The 14,631-nt window shown below is 40.5% G+C and overlaps 1 long non-coding RNA gene across 1 annotated transcript in view; it reads right to left on the minus strand.

The window, feature by feature from the left end:
• The window catches only part of LOC134732895 (uncharacterized), a 278,832-nt gene that overhangs the window by 223,435 nt on the left and 40,766 nt on the right, over positions 1–14,631 (minus strand). The window contains exon 2 of the long non-coding RNA XR_010116461.1: positions 5,072–5,171. This is a non-coding gene — a long non-coding RNA (uncharacterized lncRNA). The remainder of the gene's footprint in view (positions 1–5,071; positions 5,172–14,631) is intronic.

Genomic DNA, 14,631 nt, shown 5'->3' on the forward strand with positions numbered 1-14,631 from the left:
AGTGCCTATTGTGTTCAAAACCCATATCCAGAACTTCAGGGGAAAGACAGACAATAAGGACCTTCCCCCTAGTCCACTGTGGGCACAAATCCTTTAAGACACAGAGCTCCCAGCCAGACTGGGTGATCAACACTGCCTTCAGGAAAACATAAATATGATTCATAGCACACACTGCTACTGCTAGCCTTGCAAAGTCACTAATAAGACACAGAAAGCACAGTGGATCTATCATCTTGCCCTGATTTGTGACCCTTATACCTTACTTCCCTGACTGTGGCCAGACTTATTTGAGTCCAAAGAGTAAACTGTGGTCAGCAAAGGTTGTTGACCATCAACAAAGATCCTTGTTCATGCTTGTGGTTTCTATTCTCCGTGAGTGAATCATTCCTTGGCTTCTGCCACTCCTCAGCCCTCCGAGTTTATGGGGAAGAGTGCTTCCTTAGGCTCATATGTGGCTGGACTGCCTCCCAGAACCTAAGCACATACATTAATTAGTCCCTGTAGGCTATGTTGGAGCCTCTAACCTCCCTCTACCCTGTGCCTTTTTGTATTAAATCACCTAGATTTTTATTTCTGAGGCTTAATTATCAAGGACATTTAATTTGGCTATATTTTAGAGGCGATAGTTGGTTTTTATCTTTAGAGTTAATAAAAGAGGTAAATCATATATCCAATTGTTTGAGTTTTTTGGTTTTTAAAACCTGATCCCTAGAAGGAAAACTATGGTACATGTGACACGTAGAGCCAAGATTTTTTATGGGATATAAGAGAGTGAGATTTGGCGGAGGTTGACAATTCGAAGAATCACCATGAAAACATATCCTCAAGAAGGCATTCGGTTGTGACGAAAAGCTCTGCTTGGTTCCAGAAATAATTTTTATCATTTGCTAATCACTGGGCTCTTTTCTCACTTAATGGCCCGAGATCAGAACTCTGGAAAGAATCTTGGAGAAACCAAGGGCTTCATGCCTGGCTGCCCAAAGTACCAGCATTCCTTCATTCCAGGGGCAAAGAGCGGGGAAAACTTCTACTCAGCCTGGTAAATACTGGGAGCTTCTCCATAGAAGAGACATGGGACCCTGCTTCTAAGTGGAAGGGCTTACTGTGATGGGCCTTTCTCTATTATACTTGGTTAGGAACTTTGAGACTTTGGGGTCCATTCTCTAGGCACAAGCAAATGGAATGAGAAAGAATTTATTTCCTTCAGGACCTCACAGATAAGTAGATGCTTTTCTAGGTAGAGGTAAAAATCATTTTGTCATTTCCTTTGTTTTTAAAGAAAATGTAAAAATAATACTATTACTGATAAAAAAATTAGCAGTATTTTTTGGTGTAGCTTCATGCTCACAGAGTCATACGTGTTTATGTTTGAAGGGGTTTCTTGAACGCAGGCCCGTGGTCTCTTCCTGAATATGTTTGACACTCGTATGCTTTGGAAAGCAATTGCATGAAGTACATATCAGTTAACTTTTTAAGTCTTGCAACACTTCCTACACTCACAATTCGGAAGCTAACCAAACATAATTGAAAATTACAGGCATCTAAAACAGATAATTATCTTTCCAGAATTAAGTTCCTCTTGGGAAACTATTTTTACTCAAATGGTTCACTGGAATGAATTTCTTCTAAAGAAAATGTGATAGCATCTTAATCCATTATTAACTCATTGCCTTTAACTTTGGCCCTGATTTTGAGTAGCAATAAAATCAAAGATTAAACATGCTTATACTCATGTCAGATGCTTGTAGCACAAAGGGCCTGCTTTAAGTTACGTGTGTTATACATCTCTTTGCTTAAAGTCCTAAGCAGAAATTTAAAAAAAAATCTTCCAATTGGACAAAATGTGGGCAAGTATACTGACTATAATATTTATCAAACTTTCCTAAGGAAATAAGAAGTCAACAAGTGTTACACAATTTCCACTTCCTGCCAAGATAAAACAATGAGCACTGGGTTTACCCTTTTATCTCAAACAACAAAAATATCCAAGAGATAAAATGTATATTTAAAAAAGTTTTCAAGACATGAGACAAGAGGAAATGAAGGACGGTAAGTCAGAGTGAGAAAAATGAAGCCACTTCAATGACTGCTCCCAGCACTGCCATGAGCCAGCGTCCAGGCCACTGATCAGGGAGGAAACTCAAGCAGAGCCTGGTGCGCTTCCTGCTGAGAAGACAGAGCTGACAGTCTGAGGGGGATCAGGCAGCTACATCTTACGGGACAGGACACTGGAAGAAGGAGAGGAGAGTGTGGCACAGACAGAACTCCTGAGATTGGCAGAGTCCTTCTAGAAACTCCAGCAGAGAACTAGCAGCACATGTATATAAGAAAACGACTTGAAGCCAGAAAAAGAAAGCATCTGAAAAGATTAGAGGAATGCAATAGTGACTGATATCCACACAGGGCTGGAAATAATGCTTGTTACAACAGTTGGGCTGCAAAAAAACCTTGTCACTTACAGGCAACAGTTGGGTAAATTCAGGATGGTTTTGCTTCAGTAATGGGGAATAATTAGCCCAAAATATGCACTGCTCTGGTTCTACTTAATGAATCCTAAATATAAGAACCTAGAGGATAAAACTATTTCCAAGTACCTTAACCACATCCCAGAACAAAGCTCAATAATTTTTATAGAAATACAAAAATACCAACACCCAACAAATGTTACAAGCAGCAAATCCACAATCCTATAAATATTCTTTTATGTAATAACAAATTCATAGAACAAAGGTTTATTATACTGAGAAATAAGTACTAACAGCATCCAGGTTCTCAAGAAGTTTTGCAGTCTAGCAGGGAGCAAGAAGGGTAGCATATCTCGTTGGGGAACCATGGATCTGCTACAGTGGGAGATCACAGGTTCAAGGTGGTTATTCCATGTGAAAGAGGCTTTGGCAAGGGCTCTTCTTGTTTTAAAGAAGAGTGAGGCCTTCCCTTCACCTCAAGCAAAGTAGGGTTTATTAAAAATACAGTCATTGACTAGAAATGGAAGCAAACAGCAAGCCACAAGGAAGCTGGGCAGCCACTCAGGGCCACATGGTCCCTCACACACAGATTCCGTTTCTGCCTGTGCGTCCACTCCATTCTCCTCTCTCTACGGGCTGTTGTCCCCAGGATGTCAGCTTGCATGGCATAAAAGAGCCACTGCAGCCCCACATAACCCATGACCTGGCTGCTCCTGCACCCAGTCTCTCTGTTTCTACATCCCCAAAGAGAAGCCAGTAGGCCCCCACTCCACTCTATGAGCTGGATCTCACCATGAGCATCATTAAGTTAGGGGTCCCACCTCTTTGCCCAATCAGCTGTGACTATAGACAGAACATAACTATCCCCCTCATCAGTGCTGTGTTCAGGGCAGATTGACTTAGCAGAGGTCGAGGGCAGGCAAGAATTCTTTATTCAGGAGGAGCTGGAAAGACGAACAGATGTTTGCCAAGTAGATGGGAGACACAGAGAGCATTGCATGCCGAGAAAACCATAGAAATGTGAGTACTCGATATCTACTCCCTAGAAGATACATTTCTTTGTTGGTCCCCCTCTGCTTAAAAAATGTTTGTATATACAAGTCAGTTCTACTATTCTGCCTATTTGGCCCCCTCTTTGGCATATTTTTCTTACAGAAATGACAGAAATGGTCTGATTAGGGATTTTTTTTTTTTTTTTTTGAGATGGAGTCTCACACTCTGTCCACACAGGCTGGAGTGCAGTGGCATGATCTTGGTTGACTGCAACCTCCGCCTCCCGAATTCAAGCGATTCTCCTGCCTCAGCCTCCCAAGTAGCTGGGACTACAGGTGTGTGCCACCACACCCAGCTAATTTTTGTATTTTTAGTAGACACGGGGTTTCACCATGTTGACCAGGATGGTCTCGATCTCTTGACCTCATGATCCACCCACCTTGGCCTCCCAAGGTGCTGGGATTACAGGTGTAAGCCACCATGCCCAGCCTAGGGATCTTCTTAATCAAATGCATTGATAGAAAAAAAGCATCCAGAACAAGTTTTGTCTTTGTGCACTTTGGCTGGTAGGACCAAATCTGCAGAATTGTGTTACATCTGGGCAGTATCCTGAGTGGGCTTTTGGCAAAAAAGGATGGACTGAGAAGGGGTAATGAGTAGCAAGAAGCATAAGAAAATCATATCCTGAGGAATGACTGATGAAACTGTGGAAGTTTCTCTTGAAAACAAGAAAACAATTAGTGGGAGGCTACCCGACAGCTTATTTAGATTATCTACCTGGGCTGTAGAGAAGGGCTCCACTGGATCTGATGATGATACTGGAGGCAAAACTAACTTCATGGAGTGGAAGTGACTGGCAGACAAATTTCAATGCAATAAAAGGAAAAAAATACCACAATTACACAGTACAGTTAATAAAAAGTAAATGAGGTTTATTGTGATCCAGGGAATGCCTCTCAACTAGAATCAAGGGCTAGATTAAGCTATTATTTAGTGTGGAAGCTGAAGAAAAAAGCAGACAACCCTGTAATTGCTTTTGCTTTTGTCACAGAGGTAATGCAATGCAAAGCTGAAATTTCTTAGATTGAAAGATATTTACTAGTGAATTCAGAGGATCCTTGTTAGTTCTCCTTAGGGTAAGACATAATATTTGCACATAATTTTTAAAAGCAGTGAAATCTTGGATTGCATTTTTTTCCCAAAAAGCAATAAAAGCTTTGACTGTCTAATAAATTTGACGATACAGAGGTTAAGAGAGATAAGTGACTAAATAACTATGTTCTATTTTGCGGCATGCTCCACAAGGTAAAAAAGGAATAGTTCACAATTTTAAATGACCCTACTTCTGAAACCAGAGTAGAGTATCTTTTCTTCTATGGTACGGCTGACCCAGTGTGCTGATAATGATGTAGTAAGCACTGTTTATATGCCATCCCAACAATTCCTCAAATCAATTTAATAAAGAAAAGGAAGGGAGCACAACACTGGAAGGATGGAAATGAATCCTGTGCATTGGCATCTTCATATTTATGAAAATATTAACTAGAATTTACTGCAGCCACTTAAGACCCTGCATGGCTCCTGTTGTACTAACCCCATACTCCTTTCCTTACCTCTCACAGTGGGGCACTCACACCAGAGAGTTGCATCCTAGTTCCATCACTTACTACGAGACTCATTCACGTGGACTGCTCCGTGCCTCAGTTTCCTCGTCTGTAAAATACAGATAATGATAATAGCTTCTTCACTGCATAATTGTGAGAAGTAAAGTTTCATATGTAAAAATAGTGTACATTATTTCTCTCCCGTTTACCATTTCTTTTTTTTTTTTTCTTTTTACATGCAGTCTCGCTCTGTCGCCCAGGCTGGAGTGCAGTGGCACAATCTCGGCTCATTGCAAGCTCCGCCTCGGGGTTCAAGCCGTTCTCCTGCCTCAGCCTCCCGAGTAGCTGTGACTACAGGCACCCGCCACCACGCCTGGCTAATTTTTTGTATTTTTAGTAGAGATGGGGTTTCACTGTGTTAGCCAAGATGGTCCCGATCTCCTGACCTCGTGATCCGCCCGCCTCAGCCTCCCAAAGTGCTGGGATTACAGGCGTGAGCCACCGCGCTCGGCCCCGTTTGCCATTTCTTTTTACCCCATGCCCCCACATCATCTCAAAGCATCATTTCCAGCATCCTTAATTAATGCTGGAAATGAAAGAACAGAAGCTAATCTATAATTTGTTTTTCAATTCAGAGGAAGGATCCTTTTCAGAATTATTTCTAGGTAGTTAAGAGTTTGAATTTATTTCTCTCCATGTATTTCCAATTTTCTTCAAATGAAGAAATAAAAATAGCCTGTTAATTTGGGTACCTTTTGGAGTGACATTTTGTTAGGTGGATGTGAGCAAATTACTTTTAATAGTCGTAGCATCCTTTCAACTCTGAAAGTACCTGCTTGTTCCCAGATCCAAGTCCCTTTGTGGCAGTTTTCAGCATTTCATGTGACTGAGGACATAATCTCACCCCCTATTGCTGGAATTCTCTTTGATAGTCGAAATCTTTCAAAGATTGTTGGCTACTGTTGTTTCTTAGCGGGGTTTGGCAGGCACAATGACAAGTATCTGACAGACATGTGTTTTTCCATTGATAAGAAGAAAAGTTTCCTGAGACAAGTGTGTTGAATATTCATGCTAAAATTTTTAAAATGTGTTGTTCATCTTCCTCCTGCCCAGCACATGCACTAGTATATACACCACATAAACTGGTATCATCAGCCCCCAAACAAACATCTATAACAAAATCTCTTCACCTGGTGCTAGCAAGGCCCAAGTTCACATTGCGAACTGGCCAGGCAGGAACTTCTTAGTAAGATTGTCTACAGCTCTGTTAATATTCAGCTGACGGAGCCTCACTAGCATCTGCTGCTAGAGATTATGAACTTGTTTTTCTCACAATAATTAGGTGAACTGAATTATCCTCCCAGGAGTATTATACCAGTCTGAGGTAGTCAAACCATCACAAACACACATACATACACACACACTCACACATACACACACACACACCCCAAAGGTAATTTTCACAGGACGAAAGCCCTGAGAAAATCTCTTTATGAAAATAAATGTAACCTACTATAACAAGTTGGTATACATAAAAATGGAATAAAATGATGTATTTCCTGATGTGAATGACAATAGAAAAAGCACAATTCTGCCCTGTTAGGTAAAAGAAAACTTAAATGTGTGCTAATAGAGGGGGAAATTCGGTTATATTCTCAAATAGAAGGTCCAATGTTCCTTTATGCCCCCAAATTAGAGGAAGGAATATGAGGACCATAGAACCTTTGGATTCATATCACTTTCATCTGAAGATATTCTCTACTAAAATAATCCTTTACATATTATACAGAACAATTTACAAGGAAGTTTACATTTTATTGAAGAAAGATAGAAATACTTGTATACATTATTACTTATGTAATAAAGAAACATTTTATAGTTTTGAGGGAAACACTGAAGCATGTTTTTCCTTGAACTGCACTAATATGTTAAAATTTATTTACTTTTTGGAGGATATAGGTGGGCCACTTTGAGAAATAAGCTGAAAGACTTCTGTCAATATGACAGACTAGGATGGTGAGACAAACCCTTCCTCCAGGTCTAAAAGCAAAAATTATGGAGAAAATCTCACTATTTTCTTCTCCAGATAGCCAAGCTCCAAAATAAAGGAAAACGCTTGGGTACCAGAAATAAGGAAGTTAAAGCTGAAATGTCAATCGGTAGCTGAGAACATGATGGCTGCAGGGATTTTGTTCACAATTCATGCTGAGGGCCCAGTAACTGGGTTCCCAGTGCCCACCAGGAACATCAGGGTTTGTCTTAGACCATGGACAGTAGAGGAGCTGGAACAGGAAGCCCCTGGGTGGTAAGAAGGAGCTAAAAAACTTTTCCCATGGGCCTTTCTTTAGGACCCTGGGAGAGGGTAAAGGCATGAGAAGTCAAAAATAAGCCTGAAACATGAACTTGGAAAATTAAGTGAAAACCAGGACCACTGAAAATAATTTATTAGGGAAAAAAGGATTATGACAAGGACGGTTCTTTTCAAAATTCCTGTATGAATTTAAAAATTCATAAAATTGAAAGATAAAAATAGTTTGTCAAAACATTTGAAAAATAATTTGTTAAATAGAACAAATCTTTGAAAAATATAACTTTCCGTAAGAAACTGATAAATGCAAGAAAACAAATTGTTCTATTACTATCAGTATTTTTTTTATGTGAAGGAAAACTACTAACAAAAAAAATCCAGATGATTTTATAGGTGAGCACCAACAAATATGTAAGAAATAGTATTTAGGCTGGTCTAAGTGCAATGGTGTTTGCAACTAAGTGATCACAAACAGTTGTGGATTTCTTTGTTCCTTCTCCACTCTCACTGCTTTGACTAGGTTTAAAAAATAAATAAAAAATAGATATTTAAAACTTTTATGCAAACTATTCCAGAGAATAGAAGAAAAAATGAGACTACTCCTCAAGACTAATAACCCTGGTACCAGCACCAATCAACATGACAATATGAAAAAGAAAGATCTGAGCCATTCTTACTTATAAACCTAGATGGAAAATTCCAACCAAATTACAAGCAAACCAATGTAATATTTAAAAACAAGAAGATAAAGTTTGTATTACTTAAGAATTAGAAGTATGCTTTCATATTAGAAAATCTACTAATTTAGTCCACCTCATTAAAAACTCAAAGGAGACTAGAATACATTATTTTAATAAATGTTGAATTTTAATGAATGTTTGTGCCTCTTTTTTTTAATAAAAAAATTTTAACAAACCTTACAGAGAAAAAAATTTTCTTAACTCAATTAAAGATGCCTGCCAAAATGCTATAGCGAACAGTATTATTAATGTTGAAATAAAATTGTCTCTTCCAAAAGTCAGGAAGGTGTCAAGAATTCCTGTTAGCTTCTATTAAAATTTATCAGGGAACTCATGGAGATAGACAGAGACTAGAATGATGATTACCAGAGGGTGGGGAGAGTATTGTGGGGGCGTGGCAGGGAAGTAGGGATGGTTAATGGATGCAAAAAATAGAAGGAATAGGGTGGAGCCAAGATGGCCAAATAGGAACAGCTCCGGTCTCCGGCTCCTAGCCTGAGAGACACAGAAGACGGGTGATTTCTGCATTTCTGTTTGAGGTACCGGTTTCATCTCACTAGGGAGTGCCAAACAGTGGGTGCAGGACAGTCGGTGAGGCGCACTGTGCGCGAGCCAAAGCAGGGCGAGGCACTGCCTCACTCGGGAAGCACAAGGGGTCAGGGAGTTCCCTTTCCTAGTCAAAGACAGGGGTAGCAGACGGCACCTGGAATATCAGGTCAGTCCCACCCTAATACTGCACTTTTCCAACGGGCCTGGAAAACGGCACACTAGGAGATTGTGTCCTGCACCTGGCTCGGAGGGTCCTATGCCCACGGAGTCTCGCTGATTGCTAGCACAGCAGTCTGAGATCAAGCTGCAAGGCGGCAGCGAGGCTGGGGGAGGGGTGCCCGCCATTGCCCAGGCTTGCTTAGGTAAACAAAGCAGCCAGGAAACTCGAACTGGGTGGAGCCCACCACAGCTCAAGGAGGCCTGCCTGCCTCTGTAGGCTCCACCTCTGGGGGCAGGGCACAGACAAAAACTCAGCAGGAACCTCCACAGCCTTAAATGTCCCTGTCTGACTGACAGCTTTGAAGAGAGTAGTGGTTCTCCCAGCACGCAGCTGGAGATCTGAGAACGGACAGACTGCCTCCTAAAGTGGGTCCCTCATCTCTGAGCAGCCTAACTGGGAGGCACCCCCCCGAGTAGGGACAGATTGACACCTCACTCGGCCAGGTACTCCTCTGAGACAAAACTTCCAGAGGAACTATCAGACAGCTGAATTTGTGGTGTCACAAAAATCCGCTGTTCTGCAGCCACAGCTGCTGACACCCAGCCAAACAGGGTCTGGAGTGGACCTCTAGTAAACTCCAACAGACCTGCAGCTGACGGTCCTGTCTGGTAGAAGGAAAACTAACAAACAGAAAGGACATCCACACCAAAAACCCTCTGTACATCACCATCATCAAAGACCAAAAGTAGATAAAACCACAAAGATGGGGAAAAAACAGAGCAGAAAAACTGGAAACTCTAAAAAGCAGAGCACCTCTCCTCCTCCAAAGGAACGCAGTTCCTCACCAGCAACAGGACAAAGCTGGATGGAGGATGACTTTGACGAGTTGAGAGAAGAAGGCTTCAGACGATCAAACTACTCTGAGCTGTGGGAGGAAATTCAAAACAATAGCAAAGAAGTTAAAAACTTTGAAAAAAAATTAGAAGAATGGATAACTAGAATAACCAATGGAGAGAAGGGCTTAAAGGAGCTGATGGAGCTGAAAGCCAAGGCTCGAGAACTACACGAAGATTATAGAAGCCTCAGTAGCAGAAGCGATAAACTGGAAGAAAGGGTATTGCTGATGGAAGATGAAATGAATGAAATGAAGTGAGAAGGGAAGTTTAGAGAAAAAAGAATAAAAAGAAATGAACAAAGCCTCCAAGAAATTTGAGACTATGTGAAAAGACCAAACCTACGTCTGATTGGTGTACCTGAAAATGACGGGGAGAATGGAACCAAGTTGGAAAACACTCAGCAAGATATTATCCAGGAGAACTTCCCCAATCTAGCAAGGCAGGCCAACATTCAGATTCAGGAAATACAGAGAACGCCACAAAGACACTCCTCGAGAAGAGCAACTCCAAGACACATAATTGTCAGATTCACCAAAGTTGAAATGAAGGAAAAAATGTTAAGGGCAGCCAGAGAGAAAGGTCGGGTTGCCCACAAAGGGAAGCCCATCAGATTAAGAACTGATCTCTCGGCAGAAACTCTACAAGCCAGAAGAGAGTGGGGGCTGATATTCAACATTCTTGAAGAAAAGAATTTTCAACCCAGAATTTCATATCCAGCCAAACTAAGCTTCATACGTGAAGGAGAAATAAAATACTTTACAGACAAGCAAACGCTGAGTGATTTTGTCACCACCAGGCCTGCCCTAAAAGAGCTCCTGAAGGAAGCACTAAATATGGAAAGGAACAACTGGTACCAGCCACTGCAAAAACATGCCAAACTGTAAAGACCATCGAGGCTAGGAAGAAACTATAGCAACTAACGAGCAAAATAACCAACTAACATCATAATGACAGGATCAGATTCACACATAACAATATTAACGTTAAATGTAAATGGGCTAAATGCTCCAATTAAAAGACATAGACTGGCAAACTGGATAAGGAGTCAGGACCCATCAGTGTGCTGTATTCAGGAAACCCATCTCATGTGCAGAGACACACATAGACTCAAAATAAAGGGATGGAGGAAGATCTATCAAGCAAATGGAAAACAAAAAATGGCAGGGGTTGCAATCCTAGTCGCTGATAAAATAGACTTTAAACCAACAAAGATCAAAAGAGACAAAGAAGGCCATTACATAATGGTAAAGGGATCAATTCAACAAGAAGAGCTAACTATCATAAATATATATGCACCCAACACAGGAGCACCCAGATTCATAAAGCAAGTCCTGAGTGACTTACAAAGGGACTTAAACTCCCACACAATAATAATGGGAGATTTTTAACACCCCACTGTCAACATTAGACAGATCAACGAGACAGAAAGTTAACAAGGATATCCAGGAATTGAACTCAGCTCTACACAAAGTGGACCTAATAGACATCTACAGAACTCTCCACCCCAAATCAACAGAATATACATTTTTTTCAGCACCACACCACACCTATTCCAAAATTGACCACATAGTTGGAAGTAAAGCTCTCCTCAGCAAATGTAAAAGAACAGAAATTATAACAAACTGTCTCTCAGACCAAGTGCAATCAAACTAGAACTCAGGATTAAGAAACTCAAAACCACTAAACTACATGGAAACTGAACAACCTGTTCCTGAATGACCATTGGGTACATAATGAAATGAAGGCAGACATAAAGATGTTCTTTGAAACCAACGAGAACAAAGATACAACATACCAGAATCTCTGGGACACATTCAAAGCAGTGTGTAGAGGGAAATTTATAGCACTAAATGCCCACAAGAGAAAGCAGGAAAGATCCAAAATTGACACCCTAACATCACAATTAAAAGAACTAGAAAAGCAAGAGCAAACACATTCAAAAGCTAGCAGAAGGCTAGAAATAACTAAAATCAGAGCAGAACTGAAGGAAATAGAGACACAAAACACCCTTCAAAAAATTAATGAATCCAGGAGCTGGTTTTTTGAAAAGATCAACAAAATTGATAGACCAATAGCAAGACTAATAAAGAAGAAAAGAGAGAAGAATCAAATAGATGCAATAAAAAATGAAAAAGGGGATATCACCACCGATCCCACAGAAATACAATCTACCATCAGAGAATACTACAAACACCTCTATGCAAATAAACTAGAAAATCTAGAAGAAATGGATAAATTCCTCGACAAATACACCCTCCCAAACTAAATCAGGAAGAAGTTGAATCTCTGAATAGACCAATAACAGGTTCTGAAATTGTGGCAATAATCAATAGCTTACCAACCAAAAAGAGTCCAGGACCTGATGGATTCACAGCCGAATTCTACCAGAGGTCCAAGGAGGAACTGGTACCATTCCTTCTGAAACTATTCCAATCGATAGAAAAAGAGGGAATCCTCCCTAACACATTTTATGAAGCCAGCATCGTCCTGATACCAAAGCCTGGCAGAGACATAACCAAAAAAGAGAATTTCAGACCAATATCCTTGATGAACATTGATGCAAAAATCCTCAATAAAATACTGGCAAACCGAATCCAGCAGCACATCAAAAAACTTATCCACCATAATCAAGTGGGCTTCATCCCTGGGATGCAAGGCTGGTTCAACATACGCAAATCAATAAATGTAATCCAGAATATAAACAGAATCAAAGACAACAACCACATGATTATCTCAATACATGCAGAAAAGGCCTTTGACAAAATTCAACAATGCTTCATGCTAAAAACTCTCAATAAATTAGGTATTGATGGGACGTATCTCAAAATAATAAGAGCTATCTACAACAAACCCACAGCCAATATCATACTAAATGGGCAAAAAGTGGAAGCATTCCCTCTGAAAACTGGCACCAGACAGGGATGCCCTCTCTCACCACTCCTATTCAACATAGTGCTGGAAGTTCTGGCCAGAGCAATCAGGCAGGAGAAGGAAATAAAGGGTATTCAATTAGGAAAAGAGGAAGTCAAATTGTCCCTGTTTGCAGATGACATGATTGTATATCTAGAAAACCCCATTGTCTCAGCCCAAAATCTCCTTAAGCTGATTAGCAACTTCAGCAAAGTCTCAGGATACAAAGTCAATGTACAAAAATCACAAGCATTCTTGTACACCAATAACAGACAAACAGAGAGCCAAATCATGAGTGAACTCCCATTCACAATTGCTTCAAAGAGAATAAAATACCTAGGAATCCAACTTACAAGGGATGTGAAGGACCACTTCAAGGAGAACTACAAACCACTGCTCAATGAAATAAAAGAGGATACAAACAAATGGAAGAACATTCCATGCTCATGGGTTGGAAGAATCAATATCGTGAAAATGGCCATATTGCCCAAGGTAATTTATAGATTCAATGCCATCCCCATCAAGCTACCAATGACTTTCTTCACAGAATTGGAAAAAACTACTTTAAAGTTCATATGGAACCAAAAAAGAGCCCGCATCGCCAAGTCAATCCTAAGCCAAAAGAACAAAGCTGGAGGCATCATGCTACCTCACTTCAAACTATACTACAAGGCTACAGTAACCAAAACAGCATGGTACTGGTACCACAACAGAGACATAGATCAATGGAACAAAACGGAGCCCTCAGAAATGATGCCACATATCTACAACTATCTGATCTTTGACAAACCTGACAAAAACAAGAAATGGGGAAAGGATTCCCTATTTAATAAATGGTGCTGGGAAAACAGGCTAGCCATATGTAGAAAGCTGAAACTGGATCCCTTCCTTACACCTTATACAAAAATTAATTCAAGATGGATTAAAGACTTAAATGTTAGACCTAAAAACATTAAAATCCTACAAGAAAACTTAGGCAATACCATTCAGGACATAGGCATGGGCAAGGACTTCATGTCTAAAACATCAAAAGCAATGGCAACAAAAGCCAAAATTGACAAATGGGATTTAATTAAACTAAAGAGCTTCTGCACAGCAAAAGAAACTACCATCAGAGTGAACAAGGAACCTACAGAATGGGAGAAAATTTTTGCAACCTACTCATCTGACAAAGGGCTAATATCCAGAATCTACAATCAACTCAAACAAATTTACAAGAAAAAAACAAACAACCCCATCAAAAAGTGGGCAGAGGACATGAACAGACGCTTCTCAAAAGAAGACATTTATGCAGCCAAAAAACACATGAAGAAATGCTCATCATCACTGGCCATCAGAGAAATGCAAATCAAAACCACAGTGAGATACCATCTCACACCAGTTAGAATGGCCATCATTAAAAAATCAGGAAACAGCAGGTGCTGGAGAGGATGTGGAGAAATAGGAACACTTTTACACTGTTGGTGGGACTGTAAACTAGTTCAACCATTGTGGAAGTCAGTGTGGCGATTCCTCAGGGATCTAGAACTAGAAATACCATTTGACCCAGCCATCCCATTACTGGGTATATACCCAAAGGACTATAAATCATGCTGCTATAAAGACACATGCACACGTGTTTATTGCGGCACTATTCACAATAGCAAAGATTTGGAACCAACCCAAATGTCCAACAACGATAGACTGGATTAAGAAAATGTGGCACATATACACCATGGAATACTATGCAGCCATAAAAAATGATGAGTTCATGTCCTTTGTAGGGACATGGATGAAACTGGAAAACATCATTCTCAGTAAACTATCGCAAGGACAAAAAACCAAACACCGCGTGTTCTCACTCATAGGTGGCAATTGAACAATGAGAACCCATGGACACAGGAAGGGGAACATCACACTCCGGGGACTGTTGTGGGGTTGGGGGAGTGGGGAGGGACAGCATTAGGAGATATACCTAATGCTAAATGACGAGTTAATGGGTGCAGGAAATCAACATGGCACATGGA

This window comes from Symphalangus syndactylus, chromosome 17 (assembly GCF_028878055.3).
Source record: "Symphalangus syndactylus isolate Jambi chromosome 17, NHGRI_mSymSyn1-v2.1_pri, whole genome shotgun sequence".
NCBI classification, from domain to species: domain Eukaryota; kingdom Metazoa; phylum Chordata; class Mammalia; order Primates; family Hylobatidae; genus Symphalangus; species Symphalangus syndactylus.